Source organism: Hyperolius riggenbachi, chromosome 8, assembly GCF_040937935.1.
Source record: "Hyperolius riggenbachi isolate aHypRig1 chromosome 8, aHypRig1.pri, whole genome shotgun sequence".
Classification (NCBI taxonomy): domain Eukaryota; kingdom Metazoa; phylum Chordata; class Amphibia; order Anura; family Hyperoliidae; genus Hyperolius; species Hyperolius riggenbachi.
This window is the reverse complement of record NC_090653.1, coordinates 252,025,403-252,050,279: the sequence shown is the minus strand read 5'-3', so window position 1 is coordinate 252,050,279 and position 24,877 is coordinate 252,025,403. Positions and strand designations below refer to the sequence as shown.

Genomic DNA, 24,877 nt, shown 5'->3' with positions numbered 1-24,877 from the left:
TTAACCACCTGAGCGGTCTGGACGAGCTCAGCTCGTCCAACACCGCCGGAGGCTGCCGCTCAGGCCCTGCTGGGCCGATTTTAATGAAATAAAAAGCAGCACACGCAGCCGGCACTTTGCCAGCCGCGTGTGCTGCCTGATCGCCGCTGCAGCGCGGCGATCCGCCGCGTGCAGCGGCGAAAGAGGGTCCCCCCAGCCGCCCGAGCCCAGCGTAGCCGGAACAAACAGTTCCGGCCAGCGCTAAAGGCTGGATCGGAGGCGGCTGACGTCAGGACGTCGGCTGACGTCCATGACGTCACTCCGCTCGTCGCCATGGCGACGAGGGAAGCGAAACACGGAAGGCCGCTTATTGCGGCCTTCCGTGTTACTTCTGGCCGCCGGAGGCGATCGGAAGAACGCCCCCTCTAGTGGGCTTTCATGCAGCCAACTTTCAGTTGGCTGCATGGAATAGGTTTTTTTTTATTTAAAAAAACCCTCCCGCAGCCACCCTGGCGATTTTATCAGAACGCCAGGGTGGTTAATGCTCCCGATTGCCCGGGGAGTGCGCCGCAAGTTACTACATCCCTGAAGCACTTGGAGTCTGCCAGGAGAAAAATGTGATATAAATGTTATTTGTCTTGCTCATAGGTTTATTTACTTTTTGTGTCAGCTGTGCTTCAAGGCTTGTTTCCACTGCGGTGGGTGTAACTGGGTGCGATTGAGTATTCCAGATAATGCGCATGCTGGCTTGTGATTTATGGGTGGGTTGTGTGGGGATGCGCTATGTTTGTCAATGGACAAACACACAGTATCTGAGATCAGAACTTCCTCTCTGCGCTAAAAGATAAGCAACAGCAAAATAACCTTTAAAGTGGACCTGAACTCAGAACTCCTCTCTGCTCTAAAAAGATAAACAACATAATCACCTGTAAACAAGAAAACATTTCTATGTTACAGCTCATACAAATCCTAAAATAAATCTGCACCGTTTCTACTTCTTCATTAATGGAAGCAGACATATAGATTACAGCCTGTGCTTTCAAATGGCCTTATCTGCTTATCTGCCATAGGTAATCATGTGACACAGGGGTGAGATCAAATTACAACTAGTGATTAGACACAGGGGGGGGGGGGGGGATTACACAGACTAAACTATTTAAATACAAACAGGGTGCATTTCTGTTATGTTTTCCTTGTATGCTGTGCAAGAGTTCAGTTCTATTTTAAAGAAAAACATTTCTTTGTTACAGCTGATACAAATCCTGCAATAAATCTGCAGTGTGTCCATTTCCTGCTTTCATGGAAGCAGACGTAGGGTTAACATTCTGTGTTTACATATTGGCTGCTCTGCCGTAGCAGAGGAGATTCCTGAGCTGACGCAGCTGAGATCAAATTACAAGTTGAGAGATTACTCACATAAGAGGGGGAATTAGGGCTTGTTCACACCTAGGGCGTTTTTTTTTTGTTTTTTTTTTAAGCGCCGGTGATTTTGAAAATTGCCCTAGAAGTGCTTGTGCAATGATTCTCTAAGGCTGGTTTCACAGTGGGACATTAAAGTCCCACGTTACAGCAGCCAGTAATGCAGCCTAACTCACAGCACTGTAAAATCAATGGGCTGTTGACAGTGCCCACGTTGCGTTACATAGTAACGCAGCACGTTAAATGAAAGTGCAGCATGCTGTACGTTATACCCCTATAGAGCTGCGTTAGATTGTTTGCACATGCTCAGTGACTAGTCACATGGCTAATTAATATTCACTGCACTGTGGTGACTGGTGGTGGGACTGTAGTGTTGTCCATGAACGAATCGTTCATTTGATCAGGATCTTTTTTGTGAGTCGAATCATCTGGATCATCACAATGAAAGATTCGGTTCACAGTGGATGTCTGTCTGGAAGAAACAGGAACATACAGAATGTACAGTGCAGGGAAAGCCCTGTCCTGCTAGTCATTTCACCCAGTCTGCTTCCCTAGTAAAATGATTCGGTTCAATGATCCGATTCGAATGATCCGAATCCTTAAAAAGATCTAGACTTCCTATCACTATCCAGGAGCAGCTGCTTTGAGAGCGCATAACACAGCTCAATCTGACGTCCAACTTCAACACCACCATGCATTGCGTTAGAGGCACGTTATGCGACCATAACGTCCCCTAAAATGCAACATCTTGGTGGGAAAGAGGCCTAAGAGTGTTCACATCTGCGCGTTTCAATTCCTTTCCGCTGACCAAAGCGCTGCCTGTACCAGTTTGCAGGGCCGGATTTCAGGCAAGGCCACCTAGGCCATGGCCTAGGGCACCACAGGAGCAAGGGCACCAAAGCAGCAGGCTGAACTTATGCAGCATTTGCAAACTTGCAAATGCTGCAATGCAGGGAAATCAGGCGAGTGCCTGACTGCGGTACTCTGCTGCCAACAGCCTGTTCAACAACCACCTTGCTCTCTGTGCATGTTTGCATTGTGGCCGGCGGCTATGGACTTGGGCAGCATTGGCGACAGAGGGGAAGAGGAAGCTTTGGCACTGGAGACGAATGGAGAAATGAGTGACACTGATGGCTGCTGCAGTGTGAAGGCGAGCTGGCTACCTATACTGAAAGGGGGGGTGGGAAAAGGAGGGATTAAGGGAGTCATCTGGCTACCTATACTAGAGGGGAAGGGGTCAACTGGCTACCTATACCGGAAGGGGGGGGTATCAGGTTACCTATACTAGAGGGAAGGGGGAGGGGTAAACTGGCTACCTATACTGATGGGGGGCGGCTGGTGACAGCGGCCTTGGGCGGTAAAGAGTACAAATCCGGCCCTGCCAGTTTGAGCGTTTTGGCTCAATGGAAGGTACAGGGAAATCACTAAGTGCTTGAAAAAGTGCTTTGTATTGTGATTTCCCAGGCGTTTAAGAATACATTGTATTTATTCTTTTCCTGGTCAAAGAGTTCACTTTCTGACTGACGTCAGGAAGTGAAAAAACGAATCGCTCTGCAAAAGCGCTTAGAAAAGCGATTTACAAAAAAATAAATAAATAAATGATAATGCGCAGGTAACCGCTGGGAGGAGTAAACAAAAAAATGCAAGCGCTGGCGATTTGTGATGTGTACAAGACCTGAGGCCCCATTCACACTTAAACGCCAGAGTGATTTTTCCACAATTTCACGCGGAAAAATCACTGGCAATTTTGCTGCGATCGCTTTTAGCACTGAAACAGGATTGCTGGGAAAGCGCCAGAAAATGGTGCAGGCGACGAGTTTGTGTTTTGAGGCGATTCGTGCAAATCTCCCAAGTAAGAACGGGCCCATAGGGTGCATTACGCTAGCGCTTTTAAAAAGCGCTAGCGTTTGAGCGTTTTGCCGAAAAGTTCTTCCGACAGTAGTGCCCGCCAGACAGACTGATAAGGCTGTTTCTGAACGATCCACTCGGCAGATCATTCAGAAACAGCCTTATCAGTGCGTCAACAGCGCGTACACATGTGCTACTGTCGGCTGAACGTCCGCCCAGCGGGAGGGTCCGGCGGACCCGTCGTTCCAGGCGGTAGTGCATGTGTACGCACCTTTATGCTGGGAATACACCATGAGTTTTTCGGCAGATAGATTGCTTGATCATTTCTGACACGTCCAATCCTTTTTTGGATTATTTTTCTGATAGAAGTGAATGGAAATTGATCAGAAAAAACGATCGGAAAATCAAAATCGGAAAGTAAAATTGCAAAAAAAAAAAAAAACCTCATTGTGTATTCCCAGCATTAGCGGGTGTGTTTAAAACGTACCTGAACTCAGAACTTCCTCTACTTCAAAAAGATAAGCACCAGCATAATAACCTTTAAAGGAAAAACATTTGTTACAGCGGATACAAATCCTGCAATAAATCTGCAGTGTGTCTACTTCCTGCTTTCTAGTAACAATGGGGCTCCAAAGGAAAATGGCCCCTGACAGAACCCCCACCCACCCTGCCTCCCCCCAGACAAAAAAGCAGCATTAGGAGCCTTTTGTTGCAGTAACAATTTACTGTTGTGCCCCTGAGCTGGCTGCTGACCCTACCTCCCAATCACCTCCCCACTTGACTGTGCTCCCCGGGGCCCCTGCAGAGTCTTTGGCAGTGTGGTGTCTCACCTGCCCGCCAGTACATGTGAGACATTACTCTGTTAAAGACTCTACAGAGGCCCCGGGAGCAACAGTTAAAGGATACCTGAGGTGACATGTGACATGATGAGATAGACGTGTATGTACAGTGCCAAGCACACAAATAACTATGCTGTGTTCCTTTTTTTCTTTCTCTGCCTGAAAGAGTTAAACATCAGGTATGTAAGTGGCAGATCCTGTCTGAGTTAGGACTGGATCAGACTACAGTGTTACCCTCCAACTATAAAACACTTTCCTAGCAGAAAATGACTTCTGAGAGCAGGAAAGAGATAAAGAGGTCAATAGTTCATAGATTTTAGCTCTGGCATACTTTAACCACTTGAGGACCGCAGGCTTTACCCCCCTTAAGGACCAGACCCTTTTTTCCCCATTCAGACCACTGCAGCTTTCACGGTTTATTGCTCGCTCATACAACCTACCACCTAAATGAATTTTGGCTCCTTTTCTTGTCACTAATAAAGCTTTCTTTTGGTGCTATTTGATTGCTGCTGTGATTTTTACTTTTTATTATATTCATCAAAAAAGACATGAATTTTGTCAAAAAAAATGTTTTTTTTTAACTTTCTGTGCTGACATTTTTCAAATAAAGTAAAATTTCTGTATACATGCAGCACGAAAAATGTGGACAAACATGTTTTTGATAAAAAAAAAAAAAAAAAAAAAAAAAATACCATTCAGCCTATATTTATTGGTCTGGGTAAAAGTTATAGCGTTTACAAACTATGGTGCAAAAAGTGAATTTTCCCATTTTGTAGCATCTATGACTTTTCTGACCACCTGTCATATTTCATGAGGGGCTAGAATTCCAGGATAGTATAAATACCCCCCAAATGACCCCATTTTGGAACGAACACATCCCGAAGTATTCACTGAGAGGCATAGTGAGTTCATAGAATATATTTTTTTGTCACAAGTTAGCAGAAAATGACAGTTTGTGACAAGGAAAAAAAAAAAAAAAAAAAAAAAGGGTTTCCATTTCTGCTAACTTGTGACCAAAAAAAAAAAAAAATGAAATCTGCCACGGACTCACCATGCCCCTCTCTGAATACCTTGAAGTGTCTACTTTCCAAATTGGGGTCATTTGTGGAGTGTGTTTACTGTCCTGGCATTTTGGGGGGTGCCAATTTGTAAGCACCCCTGTAAAGCCTAAAGGTGCTCATTGGACTTTGGGCCCCTTAGCGCAGTTAGGCTGCAAAAAAGTGCCACACATGTGGTACTGCCGTACTCAGGAGAAGCAGTATAATGGGTATCATTCATAAAGCATTTCCGCATGCGGAAATGCTTAACACCGGTGAGTTTCCCGACCACTCAGCATAAGCCCCATTCATAAAGGCTCTTTCCGCATGCAAAGGTGACAGAGCGATACATTTCCGCCTTGTGCGGAGTTTTTCTAGATTAATCTAGAAAAAGTAACAAACACATCCATTCATAAAGATTAGAGCAAGCGGTATCCGGAAGGAAAATACCGCTTGCTCGACAGTAGCGATAGGCGGGCGGAATACATATAAATGAATGGGAGGGACCTCCCAAGCAGCATCAGACAGAGCAGCGCAGGGAGGGAATCGGGCAGCTTTTAAGTTTCCGCATGTCTTCCGCCACGCTACCGCCAGCTTCCTCCAGAAAACCTCCGCACTTCTTCCGCAACAGGCAGACTTCTTTATGAATGGCCACCCAGAAGTCTTAATTACCGGTTGCGGAGAAGAACGGTGTTTTCCCGCACTACCGACAGCCTGTTTATGAATGATACCCAATGTGTTTTGGGGTGTATTTTTACACATACCCATGCTGGGTGGGAGAAATATCTCTGTAAATGACAATTGTTTGTAAATGGACAATTGTGTGTAAAAAAAACAAAAACAAACAATTGTCATTTACAGAGCTATTTCTCCCACCCAGCATGGGTATGTGTAAAAATACACCCCAAACACATACTACTTCTCCTGAGTACGGCGATACCACATGTGACACTTTTTTGCAGCCTAGGTGCGCTAAGGGGCCCAACGTCCTATTCACAGGTCATTTTGAGGCATTTGTTTTCTAGACTACTCCTCACGGTTTAGGGCCCCTAAAATGCCAGGGCAGTATAGGAACCCCACAAGTGACCCCATTTTAGAAAGAAGACACCCCAAAGTATTCCGTTAGGAGTATGGCGAGTTCATAGAAGATTTTATTTTTTGTCACAAGTTAGTGAAAAATGACAACTTTGTGAAAAAAAACAATAAAAATCAATTTCTGCTAACTTTTGAAAAAAAAAAAAAATCTTCTATGAACTCCTCATACACCTAACAGAATACCTTGGGGTGTCTTTTCTAAAATGGGGTCACTTGTGAGGTTCCTATACCGCCCTGGCATTTTACGGGCCCAAAACCGTGAGTAGTCTGGAAACCAAATGTCTCAAAATGACTGTTCAGGGGTAAAAGCATCTGCAAATTTTGATGACAGGTGGTCTGAGGGGGCGAATTTTGTGGAACCAGTCATAAGCAGGGTGGCCTTTTAGATGACAGGTTGTATTGGGCCTGATCTGATGGATAGGAGTGCTGGGGGGGGGGGTGACAGGAGGTGATCAATGGGTGTCTCAGGGGGTGGTTAGAGGGGAAAATAGATGCAATCAATGCACTGGGGAGGTGATCGGAAGGGGGTCTGAGGGGGATCTGAGGGTTTGGCCGAGTGATCAGGAGCCCACATGGGGCAAATTAGGGCCTGATCTGATGGGTAGGTGTGCTAGGGGGTGACAGGAGGTGATTGATGGGTATCTCAAGGTGTGATTAGAGGGGGGAATAGAAGCAAGCAATGCACTGGCGAGGTGATCAGGGCTGGGGTCTGAGGGCGTTCTGAGGGTGTGGGCAGGTGATTGAGTGCCCTAGGGGCAGATAGGGGTCTAATCTGATGGGTAGCAGTGACAGGGGTGATTGATGGGTAATTAGTGGGTGTTTAGGGTAGAGAACAGATGTAAACAATGCATTTGGGAGGTGATCTGACGTCGGATCTGCGGGCGATCTATTGGTGTAGGTGGGTGATCAGATTGCCCGCAAGGGGCAGGTTAGGGGCTGATTGATGGGTGGCAGTGACGGGGTGATTGATGGGTGGCAGTGAAAGGGGGTGATTGACAAGTGATCAGTGGGTTATTACAGGGATGAACAGATGTAAATAATGCAGTGGCGAATTGATAAGGGGGGGGGGGGGTGCTGAGGGCAATCTGAGCGTGTAGGTGGGAGATTGGGTACCCGCAAGGGGCAGATTAGGGTCTGATCTGATGGGCAACAGTGACAGGTGGTGATAGGGGGTGATTGATGGGTAATTAGTGGGTGTTTAGGGTAGAGAACAGATGTAAACAATGCCCTTGGGAGGTTATCTGACGTCGGATCTGCAGGCGATCTATTGGTGTGGGTGGGTGATCAGATTGCCCACAAGGGGCAGGTTAGGGGCTGATTGATGGGTGGCAGTGACAGGGGGTGATTGACAGGTGATCAGGGGGATAGATGCATACAGTACACAGGGGGGGTCCTTGGGAGAATCTGAGGGGTGGGGGGTGATCAGGAGGGAGCAGGGGGCAGTTTAGTGCATTAAATTAAAAAAAAAAAAAAAAAAAGCGTTTACAGATAGTGACAGGGAGTGATTGATGGGTGATTAGGGGGGTGATTGGGAGCAAACAGTGGTCTTGGGGGGGGGGGGGGGGTCTGAGGGGTGCTGTGGGCGATCAGGGGGCGGGGGGGGGGGGGGGGGGGGTCGGGGAATCAGTGTGCTTGGGTGCAGACTAGGGTGGCTGCAGCCTGCTCTGGTGGTCCCTCGGACACTGGGACCACCAGGGCAGGAGGCAGCCTGTATAATACACTTTGTATACATTTCAAAGTGTATTATACACTTTGTATGCGGCGATCCGGGTGCTAGTAGCCCGCCGGCGTTTCCGAACGGCCGGCGGGTTACAGCGCGAGGGGGCGGAGCCAGGCGCCGGTGGCTGATCGCGTCACGAATGACGTGATCGCTCCGCCCATGCCCGTACAAGGACCGCCGCCAATTGTACATGCGGCGGTCCTTGCGGGATCCACTTGCCGGCCACCTCTGTGCAGTGGGCGGTCGGCAAGTGGTTAATGAATGTGTTATTGAGCAAACAAAAAAAAATAAAAAACAAAAACAAAACAACTTAAGTAGCGGATGACCATGCGTGCGGAACACATGCGAACGCACGCCATCCGCGTTTGTGTGCGTTGCGTGGCTGATCCCATCACTGAAAAGCGAATGGGACAGCCACGCATTTTTGCAAAAAATGCGTGCAGCATGCGTTCCCGGACCGCACAGGTTCGGAACGCATGCAGTGTGAACGGGGTCTACAAGATTAGCTTCCAAGCTGGGGTGGGCTGCTTAGGTAGATTATAGCTAGGCAATGCAGCTGGCCATACACTTATAGATTTCCACTCAATGTTCCAAAACCATCAAGTCCTTTCTGAAAAGATTTGATAAAAAAAAAAAAAAAAAAAAAAAAAAAAAGATTCCTACCGTACACCGCACATCAATTTCCAGTAGATTCCAGCAGGGAATCTATTGAAGAGCAAAGCTATAGGCCAATGTTCTTGCCCCACCCCCAATTGTTTAAAATTTTCGATCCTGTCTGATCGATACTTTTCAATTATTTTTTGTCTAAATCAAAAATAAAAATCGATCTGACATTTTGGAAAATCAATTCCCAGCAGATGAATCGAATCGGCAAGGAATTGAATAAAAAAAAAAAAAAAAAAAAAAAAAAATTGATGTATGGCCACCTTAATGTATTACATTTTATTGAAGAGATGGGGTCGTTGCTAAAACATGGAGAGGAAACAGTGATTTTGCGTTAGTTTAGGAATCTGGAAAGTGGGCAAGAAGAATGGTCAGAGGTCATCGACGGTACACTGTGCTGCGCTAATGAAAAGAATAATGCTGGGCTACCAGTTCCAGAATCTAACGAACGCTCCAAGTTCCCCCCTCCACAGGACAGAACTGGCTGGTCTGCAGGGAGCCAGGCAGCATGTTTGTACAAGGAGACATTATTTTCATGTAGAATACTCTAACATCCATGGTGGATTAGGTCTACACGGACTTATTTAATTTTTAATTGTGCAAACAGCATCTGGGACTGTAGGCTTTGTCTGCATCACAGTTTCAGAGCTCCCCTCGAGGGATCTGCGTTCTCATAATTAATATCAGACAATGGCAACGTCTAATCTCACAATGTCAGCTACTGAACTAAACCCTTCTCCCTTCAGCCGTAGACTGGATGGAAGAAGAGAGACCATTCAATCCGCAGCCGTTTATTTAGGATAATTTCTTCCTATTTTTAAACCAGTTTGGTTTCAGAAAACAAATACTTACCTAAGACGAGGGACGCCTCTTGAGCCTCCTGATGAGGCTTCCCTTGATGTCCTCTGGTCCCCCGTTATCACTTTTAGACCTACCAGCTGATCGGGGTAACTCTTCCTCACACACATGCACCTTACGTGGTTGCAGGCGTATTGCACCTGGGCATGTGTGATGTCATACGTGTACACATGCAATATGCCGGCATCCATGCGGGGCACGTGTGTGAGGACCAGTGCAGAGATGGAGACAGGGGTGTGTGTGTTTGTTTGTTTGTGTGTGTGTCCCTTTTTACACCGGGGGGGGGGGGGGGGGGAGCCCCGAAGTTCTGTGGTGTCCACTGCTCATCCTAGTATTGCATGCCAGTACTGCCGCACACCCAATCGAGCACATAGTCGTGATATTTTGCAGCATGTCCTATTGCTAAGTGCATATTAATTTGGCGCCGCTCAGCGCAGTGAGAGCCAAATGACGGCTCTCACCGCAGCCGCTAAACTCCGAGGCGGCGTTAAATACTAGTCCCCCTCCGAGTTGTCGCAACTCGGAGGAAGATGTAATTCGGGATCTGGCAGCCGCCAGAGCCCCGAGTTACCGCTACGTTCCCCGTGCTGCATAGCATTGCAGCTATGGGGCGCCTAGTTTCGGCGCTCTCTGAGCCCGATTCGCCGATACATGCGACCAATTCTATCCTGAAATTGGTTGCACAGTCAGACATTCTCGTGGCGGCACCAATTTTCATTCAAATTTTCATTATCGAATTGGATGGTTGATTGGCCGCTAAGTCAAGTAACGTAAGGGCACCCTTACAGTGTGACAAAAAGGTCTCTAGAACCTCGTTTCTCAACCAGTAGTACGTGTACACCACATGTCCAGGACACAACCTGAGGCAATATTTAAGAGTAGCACTTTCTAGCACTTTCTAGAGGTGGTGAACTAATAAGGGTCCCGTAAAAATTAAGGGTCCATAAAAAAAAGAAGGGTCTGCTCTCTGTACATCTAATGACTGCATGTGCCCACTATACAGAAAAGGAATTGTACAAACTTTGGAATTATTACACTGTCCCTGCTCCTCAGGGTTCGTAAAAAAAAAAAAATAATATCTGTCAGTCTGCAGCAGTGTTCTGATGACTTCATATACAAGTAACAGGCAAAGAAAAACCATGTAGACAGGGCCGGCCCGCTCATGAGGCGGGGTGAAACATTTGCCTCAGGCGGCAAACTTCTAGGGGCGTCACCCGCCCGTCCGTGGGTGTGGGGGGGGGGGCGGCCGCCGAGCCGGAGGGGTAGCGGGCAGAACGGGGGTATTGGGCCTAGCGGTGGGGAGGGGGTGGTCAGACCCCCCCCCCCTCTCTCTCGCCTGGGTCCCCCGATCTGCACTCCCCTCCAGCTGTAGCAATTTTTTCCTAAATTTGCCTCAGGCGGCAAAAAGTGTAGGGCCGGCCCTGCATGTAGACTGCCCCTATTCAGCCAGCCCTCAGCAGGCAGCGCTTAGATTCATATCACACACAGACACACAAGCTAGTGACCGTATAGTGTGTGATTATAGACATAGTAGAGAGGGTAATACTCCATACGTTTTTACCTCCGATAGATGGGTTCGATAGGTAATTTCCGACATGTCCGATATTTCTTCTGATCCTTTTTTTGGCTCAATTTCTCAGAGAAGTGAATGGAAAAAGATAAGAAAAACGAGCGGAAGATAAGAGAATTGAGTGGAAAAAAAAACAACTATTGGGTGGAAAATCCAGCAGAAAAACATATTGTGAGTACTTTGCTGAAGAACCATCTGTATTACGTATCTGGAGATCAGAGTCATCGCATCTGCCTAGAAGCAACAGGAAATATTGACAAATGTATAGGCACCTTCATAAATGTAAACACCAGGAGCTATCAGAAAGTGTTCAGTTAATTTATGGAAGTATATAAAAAAAAAAAAAAAAAAAAAATTTTTTAAAAAGTATAGATGCATGTAGATATTGCAGGGCTTAATGGCTTAATCATACACAACCAGCCCCCCCCCCCCCCCAAGCAGTCCCCATTCAGTGTGCAGTAGGGTCTTGTGTACAACGCCCAGCCCCCAACCTCTCTTCCCCTCCCAAAGTGTTGTGTACTGTAGTGATGTTGGAGGAGTCTGCAGAGCCAGTTCTGCTCCATCAGAGATGGACAGAGTGCGTGTAATAAGCTGATGCTGGGAGCAAAGCCATGTGTCAGTTTTCTGTATGCGTTTCTGCACACCATGGGCCTCTATTTATAAAGCATTTCCGCATGCGGTAATGCTCAAAACAGCTGACTTTACCGACCATTTAGCAAAGTGTCCATTTATAAAGGCTGTTTCCGCATGAAAATCTGACATTCCTGTGCAGTGCGGGAAATTACCGCCTTGTGCGGTGATCATTACAACTCGTCACTACATGTCAATTCATAAAGATTAGAGCAGGTGGAATTGGGATGGAGAATACCTGCTGTTTAGATAACGCAATATGCATGTGGATAACAGGCAAGGTAATGGAGAGACAGACCTCCCAGGCAGCTGCAGTGAGAGGAGAGCAAACAAGACATTCCGAATACCAAGGCTGTGTTTAACCCCTTGGGTACCTGTTTTCAGATACATTTCACATCAGAAATCCTGCATGTGTAACATTTATTGAAGTTCTTCTAAGCTGCGGCAATTAAATAGATTGTTTAGAAAGACTATTAGACAGAGTCAGAAGATTCAGGGCAAGGAGAGGCAGTTTAAAAAAAAAAAAAATGCACATCTAAAGGGATGCTGGGGCTGCCTCCTTTAGGCCGGGTTTCCATTTGTGCGGCGGCATGCGTCTTGCGAGACACTATGCTGGCACAGCTGTTGCCTCTCGCAGCCGAATCACTCTAGCCGTGCTATGCGCGGCTATGGGAATCGGACAGCTACGCACAAAATTATGCTGCAGGGCCTCAGATTTTTCTGGCTCCAGCCTCAGGGCGCAGTGTAGGAGGGGGCGCAGAATTCAATCAGCTGTCATTCCTAATTGTGTTTGAAGCAGAAAGATATAAGATAAGGGGATACATGGCAGTGACTACAAGCCATATAACTAGATATTAAGGTGTTGGGGAGGTTGTGGGCCCTGTGGCGCCTCTTAGTCTAATAGCAATCAGTGTGTGATGGCTGGGGTGGCAGGGATGGAGGGGCGCACTTTGGTGTCTCAGCCTTGGGTGCTGGAGGACCTTGTCTCGGCTCTGCTGAAACCCATCCGAATTTGTGGGCGGGGAATCGGCCTGGATTCGCAGCAGTGGACACCCGGCCTTATAGTAACTGGCTCTGCACAGAGAAAATGTAACAACTCAGCCAGTACTGCTAGTTTAGTGGGGAATTCCCCGACCTTTCATCACAAGTGTAAACATTTATATGAATTAGCGCACAAAAGTCTAATATCGATGCGGTGTTTTCCTTCAAAGATTTTTTTTATGCGCAAAGGTCTTATGAATAGAGCCCCATGTGTCTGAATGTGTGAAAACATGCATGGTTTATAACAGAAGCTAATGAAATTATAAGAGAAAAATGTGTGCAGTGCTTCACTGCTGTGTTTTTATCTGCATGGGGAAAAACACATTCAAGTGTGCACTAGCTATTTAAATAACATTGGCTCTCAGTTTACCTGTGCAGAAAGCAGGGGGGGGGGGGGGGGGGGGGGGTATTTGGAGAGCACAGACACTCAAAAGTGGTGCGTACCAAAATACAGAAAGTCCCCCTACCTACAACTCAAGTTACAATGCTTCCGAGATACAAAACAAAGGGTACTTATCCGTTAGCCGGGCGCATCCGCCATCCGGCAGGTGGCGCTAATTACTATTCCTCCTCCAGGCCGACATGGATAGTAGGGAAAGATGTAACTCTGGTGGAGTTTTGTCGCCACCTAGAGGATGCGCCCGGCTAACGGATAAGTACCAAACAAGTTGTTTTTATGTACAAAACATACAATACTATTTTCTATTACATATTTTTGTTACTAAATGTTACAGTATGGTATAAACTGTTATAAATAGTTCAAAACAATGTAAAAGTACATACAAAAAAAAAAAAAAAAAGTTTATACTAAATGTTTAAATCCAGAGTAGTCAGAGTATCACCTATCCATGTTTAACACAGGACTCTACTTGCAAACACATTCAACTTACAACCTCCCAGAATGGAACTTGTTTATAAGTAATGCTAGGTACACACCATACAATTTTCTGTTAGATTTACCTGCCAGATCGATTTTTTCCAACTTGTCCGATCTGAATTTCAATCGATTTTTCTACAGTTTTTTTTATTATTTTTTTCATTGTTTTTAATTTTTTAAATCAATTTAACCACTTCCGGATACCGGGTGGTTTTGCTGATCGGTGCTGCGTGGGCTCTCCAGCCCGCAGCACCGATCAGCTAGCAGCCAGGCCGATCAGACTTCCCCCCTTTTTTCCCCACTAGGGGGATGTCCTGCTGGGGGGGTCTGATCGCCGCCGGCTGCTTGCGCTTGCGGGGGGGCTCTCTTCAAAGCCCCCCTCCGCAGCGCTTCCTGGCCGCCTTCCCCTTCCCTCCCTCTACCTCCCCCTGTGAGCGGCGCAGGACGGAATTCCGTCCTGCGCCTGATGGGATAGGCTTCAGCCTATCAGGTGCCGGCGGTCCCCGGCCAATCAGAGGCCGGGGATCGCCGATCTCCGCCACGGCGCTGCTGCGCAGCAGCGCCGTATACATGTAAACACCGGGGAAGATCTTCCCCGTGTGTTTACATTTACCCTGCGAGCCACGATCGGCGGCTCGCAGGGTGTTCACGGAGACACCCTCCGTGAACTGACATGGAACGGCCGCTCATACGAGCGGCCGTTTCCATGCAATCCACTTCAGGATTCAGGGGCGTAGTTAAGCGTACGCCGAATCCTGAAGTGGTTAAGTAAAAAAAAAAAAAAAAAAAAAAAAAAAAAAAAAAAAAAAAGCTGATGAAAGAACAATCGAAAAAAAACGATCAAAAAAAAAAAATTGATCGAAATTCAGATTGTTGGGGAAAAAGAAAAAAACAAAAACGATCTGGCAGGTTAATCTAACAGGAAATTGTGGTGTATACCTAGCATAAGGGACTGCCTGTAATAACTGGTAAACACTATGCAATTTCCTGTCAGATCATTTTGCACAAGTTTGACTTAATTTCCAATCGTTCTGATAAAATATCCTATCATTTCTATAGAAAATCAATCAGATAAAAAAAAAAAAAAAAACATAGGAAAACAGATTGGACCTGTTGGAAATTATCTATTCGGCCAGTCTGACGGGAAATTGCATGGTGTGTAGCCGACATAATGTTGAGAAACACGGCTCACTTTACGCTGAATTATCGCAAATACCTTGTGTTTTAGGAAGGCAAATCAGACAAAGCATTGCTTTTTAGTAGGAGGGCTTTTCGGTCTCTTTTTTGTCCCCTATACTTTCCTAGTGGTTTTGGGTCAACCGGAGCTGCTTGTGTATTCTACAGTTTTAGTAGAATGTTTTTATCCAGCATCAGCTGTGCTCACCACACCCCAGGTGGATCCAAAATCCCTCTGCCCTGCCACCTAGTACTATTCTTCTTTGGGTTTGGACCAACATCCCCTCATTACGATGCAGAAGTTTTGAAGGTAAATCTGAAAACTTATAGAACTAAAAAAAAGGAGAGGTCTTCACCCCTAAAGGTTAGTTGTAAATAAATTAGGGTCAGTGCGAATATAAAGAGTCATTCCATCACATCCAGTACTCTGCCTTGCTTTTGATGATACTATCATCCGCACTAGATCCAGAAATTCAGGGTTAGATCTTTAGAGAATTAGCAGCTATGGGGAGAGCTAAACAGGAGTTTAGTGACCCGAAGTAACTCGCAGACACAAGTAAACATAAGCTTCACTCACTGACCTGTATAGATTTCCTTGTTCTCAGTTCCTAGGCTGGAGCAGCTGTCTCCTGTGGCCACACTTATGAGTGGGAGGAGAAGAACTCGGAAGCCTAATCTCTTCAGCTCCGCCTGCCTAGTAAATTGTTTCCAGGCGTCCCACAGGGCAGAGAGGGGAGCTGTGTGTGCTTTCCATGGCCCATACCAATCTGGGCCATAGGGGAAAAACAAGGGGATCCCAGTTGTTTTTGTTTTAGAAAGGATTTCACGACATAGGGCTCTATTCACTAACAGGCAAAAACACCGCAAAATGTTACCGCTATATTTCCGCCAGCGGAAAACTCCGCATTTTTTCCACATTCACTAATATTTTCCACATGTTTGCCGCATGCGGGAAAAAAGATGCGGAAACAGCCATTATTCATGCGGGAATCATGCGGTAAAAAGGTCGCATGAAAAAGTGTTTAAAGAAAAAAGTCCACCAAGCACAGCCCTTAAGGCTCATACACACATCAGACCATAGTCTTTTGAAAATGAAAGATCAAAGACCAATCTTACCACCCTTCATGTAGTATGAGAGCCATACTCTACACAGGGCTCTATTCATAAAAAAGTTGTTGCGAGAAAACTCCTGGAGGGAAAATACCGCAGCGGTATTTCACACTTCTGGGTGGTCATTCAAAGAAATCTTGAAAGCTGCGATGCAAGAGCGGAGATCTCCCGCTGAAAGCTGGCGGTAAGCTGTCGGAAGGCATGCGGAAACACTTCAGCCGGCAGAGTCCCTCCGTGCACTGCTCTCTCTGGGAGGTCTGTCCCATTCACTTGTATGTAATCCGCAAAATCAGAGGAAGCGGTATTTCCCGTCCACATACCGCTTCCTCTAATCTTTATGAATGGCCATTTTGTTACTTTTTTCTAGATAAATCTAGAAAAACACTGGAGAAGGCGGAAATTTCTCGCTCTGCTGGGGGATTGTAGATTTTCATGCGGGAACAGCTTTTATGAATGCCGACTTTGCTAAATGGACGGGAAAATCCGCTGTTTTGAGCGGAAAACTTGCGGTAAGGTTTTATGAATAGAGCCCACAGTCTTTTCTATGGAGCTGAACTCCCCATCAGACAGAAATCTTTGCAAGATGCTGCACACACAGATGCTGTACAGACACAAAAGATCAGTATCTGCAAAAGATCTGTTCCTGTCAAAAATCCATTCCTGCAAATTGCAATGATAGTCTATGAGATCTGCAGATCATCATACACACATGATTTAACTGACATTCATCCGCAGATCAAGCAATCATCTGCAGATCTGAAAATCCATCCTGGTGGATCTGATCTGCAGATGAATGTCAGTTAAATCATGTGTGTATGATGATCTGCAGATCTCATAGACTATGAATGCAATTTGCAGGAATGGATTTTTGACAGGAACAGATCTTTTGCAGATACTGATCTTTTGTGTCTGTACAGCATCTTTGTGTGCAGCATCTTGCAAAGATTTCTGTCTGATGGGGAGTTCAGCTCCATAGAATAGACTGTGTAGGTATGGCTCTCATACTACATGAAGGGTGGTAAGATTGGTCTGTGATCTTTCATTTTCAAAAGACTATGGTCTGATGTGTGTGTGGGACCTTAAAGAGACTCCGTAACAAAAATTACATCCTGTTTTTTTATCATCCTACAAGTTCTAAAAGCTATTCTAATGTGTTCTGGCTTACTGCAGCACGTTCTACTATCACCATCTCTGTAATAAATCAACTTATCTCTCTCTTGTCAGACTTGTCAGCCTGTGTCTGGAAGGCTGCCAAGTTCTTCAGTGTTGTGGTTCTGTGATGCATCTCCCCCTCCAGGCCCCTCTCTGCACACTGCCTGTGTATTATTTAGATTAGGACAGCTTCTCTCTTCTCTCTTATCTTTTACAAGCTGGATAAATCGTCCTCTGAGCTGGCTGGGCTTTCACGTATTGAGGAATTACAAACAAGGGCAAAGCTGTTTGCAGGAAGAAAAGAGCAGCCTGAAACTTCAGTGCATGGGGGAAAGAAACACACAAATGATCTCTTGAGATTCAAAAGGAATGCTGTATACAGCCTGCTTGTGTATGGATGTATTTTCTATGTGTGGACATGCTGTACATCAACCTACTTCCTGTTTTGGTGGCCATTTTGTTTGTTTACAAACAAACTTTTTAAAACTGTTTTTAACCACTTTTAATGCGGCGAGGATCGGCGAAATTGTGACAGAGGGTAATAGGAGATGTCCCCTAACGCACTGGTATGTTTACTTTTGTGCGATTTTAACAATACAGATTCTCTTTAAGCCTCCAGACTTCATTAAAGTCAATGGGATGCGGAATATATCACCTACTCTGACCTCCACGTACACCACAGGAACAGAAAACATCGGCCATATTTACTAAACATCCACATTCCTGCATTTAGGTCAAATGCCTCATTGATTATTAATCAAGTAGGTGGGTATGATGACACCACGAGTGGGTCCACCAATAATCTGATCTAGGGGGTGGCGAAGATGATGTCATATTTAACTCTTTCCTAGTCGGTATTAAACCCGGAGTGAGCGATGGAGAGGGCATTCTGCTTCTTCCTTCCGCACTAGCTCGCAAGGCCGACTGGGACCTCTAAGTATGTGCTTCCTTTCTGTAATCTGATATAATGTCTGCTGTACATAGGTAGTCTAGATGTAACATAGAGTAGATACAAGAAGACCTGGGTATCTTCAGCAGGAAGGTACTCAAGCAGCTGTAACACAACATGGAAGTCTGCTTTGCCAGGAGATGATAAACTGTATCTATCTGTATTTCTGTTACTTGAATAAATAACGTAAACCTTGAAGAAGCCTGAGGAAGTCTATCTCCTGCTTGCTGTGTGGAGAGTCAAGTGATCTCAATAGTCTGTGAGACGTAACTGTAAGAAGTTACTGGTGTCGAAGCAAGGTGATATAGAAGCAGGTTCTAACAGTGCACATATAGTAATATATATTATTATACTGGCTGAAAACAGTGAGCTAGGAATAAAGAAGATCAATGTACAAAAAAGGGAACATGATTCCTTAGACAGCATCACTGCAATATTCAGGGATTACCAGAGAACAGGTAATCCGCTCTGAACGGCAGAACTGTCCCCCACCAGACTGACTATTGTTTTGTATGGGTAACCTCAGGTAACACCACCCCTCCACTGTTTGCACTGTCATTGCAATTGATTGCTCTTACGGTGCCCATGTACGGTACAAAAGCATTCGATTTTCCCGTTTAAACAATCAAATCGAAAATAATCTTTTTTTTTTCGATCAAGAAAAACGAACGATTATCCCGTTTTTTTTTTCAATTAAAATCTGATCAGACATATTGGAAAAATCTTTATATTGGATCACTGCTGATCTGAGGTCTAGAAGCGAGGTGAGGGGGACCCAGGACTGTCCTGCAGGAGGCGGCCTCCGCTTCTATCAAAAGGGTAAATGAGCGGTGGCCGGGGAGAGAGGGGGGCGGGCGGAATGCCGCCTGATGCTGCAAGTCATCCCTGCATGTCAAAAGCACCTGATCTGCTGCATGCTTGTTCAGGGTCTATGGCTAAAAGTATTAGAGGCAGAGGCTCAACAGAATAGCCAGGCTATTAGTATTGTTAACAAGGAAATAAATATGGCAGCCTCCATATACCACTCACTTTAGGCTCCCTTTAACTGTTACATGAGCAAAAAAGTTCTTATGTGTAAATTTCAACTGATCCAAGAAAGTAGAGAAACTGGGCCAGCAGCTGGCCACTTAGCTGACAGCAGGTTGCGTGTACTTTTTCAAAAAACAGCAGACAATTGCTCCTAGGCTGCAAATGAAATGAAACCAACAGAGGTATGCAGAGCCCCCATAGGGACTTAGGCCCAGTGCACACCGAGCGGTTTTTGGAGCGATCCGCCGGCCGCATCCGCCTATAAAAACACTTGTCTAATGTATTTCAATGTGATGGTGCACACCGGCGGTTTGCGGTTTTTGCCAAGCCGCAAACGCGCCTCCTGCTGCGCGTTTGCGGATTTCGGAAGCGTTTCGTCCTCAATGTAAAGTATAGGAAAAACGCAAACCGCTCTGAAAAACGCTACTTCAGAGCGGTTTGCCAGGCATTTTTGTTACAGTAGCTGTTTAGTAACAGCTTTTACTGTAACAATATGTGTAATCTGCTACACAAAAACGCACCCAAAACCGCTAGGTATGTTTAGAAAACCTCTCTAAACATACCTAGAATCGCTCTGAAATCAGCTCCCAAAACCGCTAGCGTATTGCGGATCTGCTAGCGGTTTTGGTGTGCACTGGGCCTTAGGCCTGGTGTACACCAAAAACCGCTAGCAGATCCGCAAAACGCTTTTTTTATTTTTATGTAGCGTTTCACCTAGCGTTTTGCGGTTTTGGGTAGCGGTTTTGGTGTAGTAGATTTCATATATTGTTACAGTAAAGCTGTTACTGAACAGCTTCTGTAACAAAAATGCCTGCAAAACCGCTCTGAACTGGCGTTTTTCAGAGTGGTTTGTGTTTTTCCTATATAATATATATATATATATATATATATATATTATATATAAACGCCTCCGCAATCCAAAAAATGCCTCATCCCGGGAGTATGCGTTTCAGCAAAACGGCTCCCGCTCTGGTGTGAACCACCCCATTGAAATACATTACCCAAGCGTATCCACAGCCGCAGGCGAGTGTAAAAACGCGAGAAAACACGCTCAGTGTGCACCAGCCCTTAACCTCCCTGGCGGTAAGCCGCCGGGAGGCACCGCTCAGGCCCCGCTGGGTCGATTTGCATAATTTTTTTTTTTGCTGCACGCAGCTAGCACTTTGCTAGCTGCGTGCAGTGCCCGATCGCCGCCGCTACCCGCCGATCCGCCGCTATACGCGTCGCCGCAGCCCCCCCCCCCACAGACCCAGTGCGCTGCCTGGCTAATCAGTGCCAGGCAGCGCTGTGGGGTGGATCGGAGTCCCCTTTGACGTCACGACGTCGATGACGTCGGTGACGTCATCCCGCCCCGTCGCCATACTTTTTTTTCTTTCTCTGCCTGAAAGAGTTAAATATCAGGCATGTAAGTGACTGACTCAGTCCTGACTCAGACAGGAAGCGACTACAGTGTGACCCTCACTGATAAGAAATTCCCCTTTTTATCTCTTTCCTGCTCTCAGAGGCCATTTTCTGCTAGGAAAGTGTTTTATAGTTGGAATTTCTTATCAGTGAGGGTCACACTGTAGTCACTTCCTGTCTGAGTCAGGACTGAGTCAGCCACTTACATAGCTGATATTTAACTCTTTCAGGCAGAGAAAGAAAAAAGGGTACACCTAGTTATTTGTGTGCTAGGCACTGTACATACCCATGTCTATCTCATCATGTCATCATGTTAAAGCGAAACCATGACCAAGGATTGAACTTCATCCCAATCAGTAGCTGATACCCCCTTTCCCATGAGAAATATTTTCCTTTTCTCAAATAGACCATCAGGGGGCTCTTTATGGCTGATATTGTTGAAACCCCTCCCATAGTGTGATGTCAGGACCATGGTGCTGACATCACACTGTGGGAGCCTTGTTGCATTGTGGGAAATAACAGCTGTTTCCAACTGCCAAAAAAAGCAAGCAGCAGCTACTTCCACTGACATCATCTGCCAGCAATAAAAAGGTCACCATATGATAAATGTCAGAATGTAAATCAGGGAGAGGAAAAATTTTAAAACGGGCAAACACTGGCTAAATAGTTTATACATAACTAGTAAAAAAGGCCCGCCCGTTAAAAAACGTTCGATAGGTCACAGCCGCTACCCCCCGCAATTGCTCGTTCCCCACCACTGCCTGAAGTATATGCACACAGGGAGCTGCTTGCTTGGCAGTTGGAAAAAGCTGTTATTTCCCACAATGCAATGAAAACCTCTGTGAACCACAGACAGCAAATGGTCATGTCCGGTCCTTCGTCCTAACTGCCTTGGCTGCGCACACGCTCAGTACAAAAAAGCCAGGGACCCACAACCATTCAGTTGATGACTCAGGGACACTTGCATTTTATGGTATAGGATTATTGTAAAAATTATGCACTTTTGTTCATTATGTTATTTTCACTGGAGTTCCTCTTTAAATACACACCTTGAATACAAATCAGATGCAAATTATGCACTAATCCCAATCTAAAACTTTGAATGGAAACTGAAGCACATGGACGCAGCTAGCCATAACTTACATTTTTTGAACAGCAGGAGATATTGGCAGCACTTCCAAACAGCGTGAGAGCACGTCAACGTCATGGAAGAATCTAGTAAGAAATAATCTGTGCACATATTTTCTTGCTGAAGCTAACGTCCTCCTTTGCTGTACCTGTTTTGAATGCAAGTTGTGTCATTTGCCCGTATTTCAAGCTCTGTTATTTCATATGCAGCCTTTGTCTGGAAGCGCTGCCAGTATCTCCTACTGTTCTAAAATCGTAAGAATACTTATGGCTAGCTGCATCCATGTGCTTCAGTTTGCATTCACATTTTTAGATTGGGGATTAGTGCATACTTTGCATCTGATTTGTATTCAAGGGGCCATATGCAATTCACTTTTTCACCTGAGTTTTCTCCTCTGTGATATTTTCAAAATTGCCAATAAAATCCCTTTTAAACCACAGCAAGCAAAAAATACTCAAAATAATTTTGATAGTACTCTTTACCTAATTTTTGATACTTTTTCCCATTGCAAAGTGCTAAAAAGTTATTCAAAGATGAAAACATTTCTTCTAGGAGAAAACTGAGGTGAAAAAGTGAATTGCATACGGCCCAAGGTGTGTATTTAAAGGGAATCTGAGATGAAAATAAACTTATGAGATACTGAATTGTATGTGTAGTACAGATAAGAAATAGAAAATTAATAGCATATTGTTCTCCAGTAAGAAAAGTTAAGAAACTTCACTTGTTATCTATGGAAAAGAGCTTCTCTGAGCTCTCTGACCAAACTTTTGTGGCTACAGTGCTGTTTTCTGAAGCGCTTATACAAAGGAACAGTGAAAGACTACTTCAGATAAAATTTTACTGCAGGGAAGTTCAAAGGGTCATTAGCTCTGCTCTGTTTCATAATTTAAAATGCAGAGTGTAGTTTGTAAACTGCAAATATTAGACAATGATGCAATGTTATAAATAAAGCTATATAACTGAAAATAAAAATATGAGACTCTTTTCTTCGCTACAAATGTTCTATCAATTATCCATACTACACATACAATTCATTACATTATAACGTTTTTTTACGCTTCAGTGCCACTTCAGTGCCACTTTAGTCCCTAGGGGGGCTCTGTACACCTCTGTTGGTTTCATTCCATTTACAGCCTAGGAGCGCTGTCAAACGTTTGCTGTTTTTTGAAAAAAAAATGTGTATATCATTTATGGCTATCAGCACCAGGTAAGAATTATGTTTTAACGGTTAGACTAGTGGTTAGGTCTCTTCCGTGAGGGCACGTCAATGTTGTGGAAGAGTCTAATAAGAAATAATTTGAGCACATATTGTTTTGCTGAAGATAACATCCTCCTTTGCTGAAGCTGTCTTGGATGCAAGTTGTGTAATTTGCCGTATTTCGTGCTCTGCACATCTATGCAGGTAGTTAATTCAGGTGTAGCCTTTCTCTGGAAGTGCTGTCAATATCTCCTGCTGTTCAAAACATTTAAGTATACTTATGGCTGGCTGCATCCATGTGCTTCAGTTTGCGTTCAAATTTTTAGATTAGGATTTAGTGCATACTTTGCATCTGATTTGTATTCAAGGTGTGTATTTAAAGGGAATCTGAAGTGAAAATAAACTTATGAGATAATTAATTGTATGTGTAGTACAGCTAAAAAAATAGAACATTAGTAGCAAATATAATAATCTCATTGTTTTCCAGTACAGAAAGAAACTTTACTTGTTAGACATCAGCGCTTTTAGAATATGCAGATAAAAATAAGCAGGATGCAGGAAGGTGAAAACTATTTTTGTGATTGAGAGAGGGGAATATTTATCTTGTGCTCAGTGCACTGCGGGGAGAGTAAAATGAGTGCGCAGCGCCACCCACTGCTGAGCGACAGATCGCGCAGCACGCCGCCGCTGTCACAGGTTCAAGGACTGCAGAACGCACAAAATGAAAGGTTACCAAGCAAAGAATCTATTCTAGTCAGGATTGAAAAAAAAATCTGACAAAGTGGAATGTAATTACTTTCTAACAATATCATCAAGGTTACTGCAAACACGGATCCGCTGGCATCCGCATAATGCGAGCCAGGAGGCAAGGCCGCGTACAGCGCAGAAAGGATTCTCACAAAACGTATGTCAGATGCTGTATTGTACAATGACATCCTAATGGCAAACGCCACGAGTGCCTTTACATCTGCAGCCCCGCTCGCTGAAAGCTGCACTGCGGCCATTGTCATGTTTCCAGTTATACTTGTCACATCAGCTCAACACAAAAGAACTCGCCATACCCTTATCGAATCTAACCGGCTGATTCGATCATTTGATAGAATCTGCTAGAAATCGTTACCGCAAATGATTCCCAACTGACAGATTTTCAAAGTAATCTGACCGATCATACAGGACGAAACATTTTGGTTGATCGACAGCACATTGCGGTTCTGGTCTCTGCTGGCTCCTTCCTCTATCGTCACTCATGAGTCTCGGGGCCCCTGTGTGACATCAGTGATCACATGACGTACATGCAATGTTGCCTTTAGTGTTTGTCCTGTATAGCTCATGTCACACAAGCTCCCCAGGACTCGAGAGTGAATAAGCTAGTAGGAGGAGTCAGTGAGGAGAGAAGAAGTTTCATGCTGGGCAGCATGGTGGTGTAGTGGTTAGCGCTCTAGCCCATCTCATATATCTCCATGGAGTTTGTATGTTCTCCTTGTGTCTGCGTGTTTCCTCCAGGCACCCCGGTTTCCTCCCACAACCCAAAAAACATACAGTTAAAGAGGAACTGTAACCAAGGATTGAACTTCATACCAATCAGTAGCTTATACCCCCTTCCCCATAAGAACATCACACTGTGGGAGCCTTGCTGCATTGTGGGAAATACCAGCTGTTTCCAACTGCCAAAAAAGCAGCATCTCCTTCCACAGAGATCACCTGCCAGCAGTAAACATGTCCCCATGTGATACATTTCAGAATATAAATCGGGGTGAGGAAAGATTTTACAATGCGAAAACACTGACTAAATCATTTATAAGTAATTATTGTAAAAAATTAAGCACTTTACGTTATTTTTACTGCAGTTCCTTTTTAAGTTAAAGGGGGAACTGAAGTGAGAGGTATATGGAAGCTGCCATGTTTATTTCCTTTTAAGCAATACCAGTTGCCTGGCAGCCCTGCTGATCCTCTGCCTCTAATACTATTAGCCATAGCCCCTGAACAAGCATGCAGCAGATCAAGTGTTTCAGACTTTAAAGTCAGATCTGACAAGACTAGCTGCATGCTTGTTTCTGGTGTTATTCAGATACTACTGCAGAGAAATAGACCAGCAGAACTGCCAGGCAACTGGTATTGATTAAAAGGAAATAAATATGGCAGCCTCCATATACCTCT

General features: G+C 45.0%; 1 protein-coding gene across 4 annotated transcripts in view; it reads right to left on the bottom strand.

Annotated features, from left to right (window-relative positions):
- LOC137527749 (catechol O-methyltransferase A-like) overlaps positions 1–24,877 on the bottom strand; it is a 72,315-nt gene that overhangs the window by 24,157 nt on the left and 23,281 nt on the right. For 2 of the 4 annotated variants that reach the window (XM_068248610.1, XM_068248617.1), the window contains exon 1: positions 15,334–15,411. The exons of 1 other annotated variant lie outside the window; for it this stretch is intronic. The gene's annotated coding sequence lies outside the window, so the exon portion shown is untranslated. Of the gene's footprint in view, positions 1–11,019; positions 11,263–15,333; positions 15,412–24,877 lie in introns of those variants that run through there. One more of the 4 variants, XM_068248612.1, reaches the window with a different exon arrangement.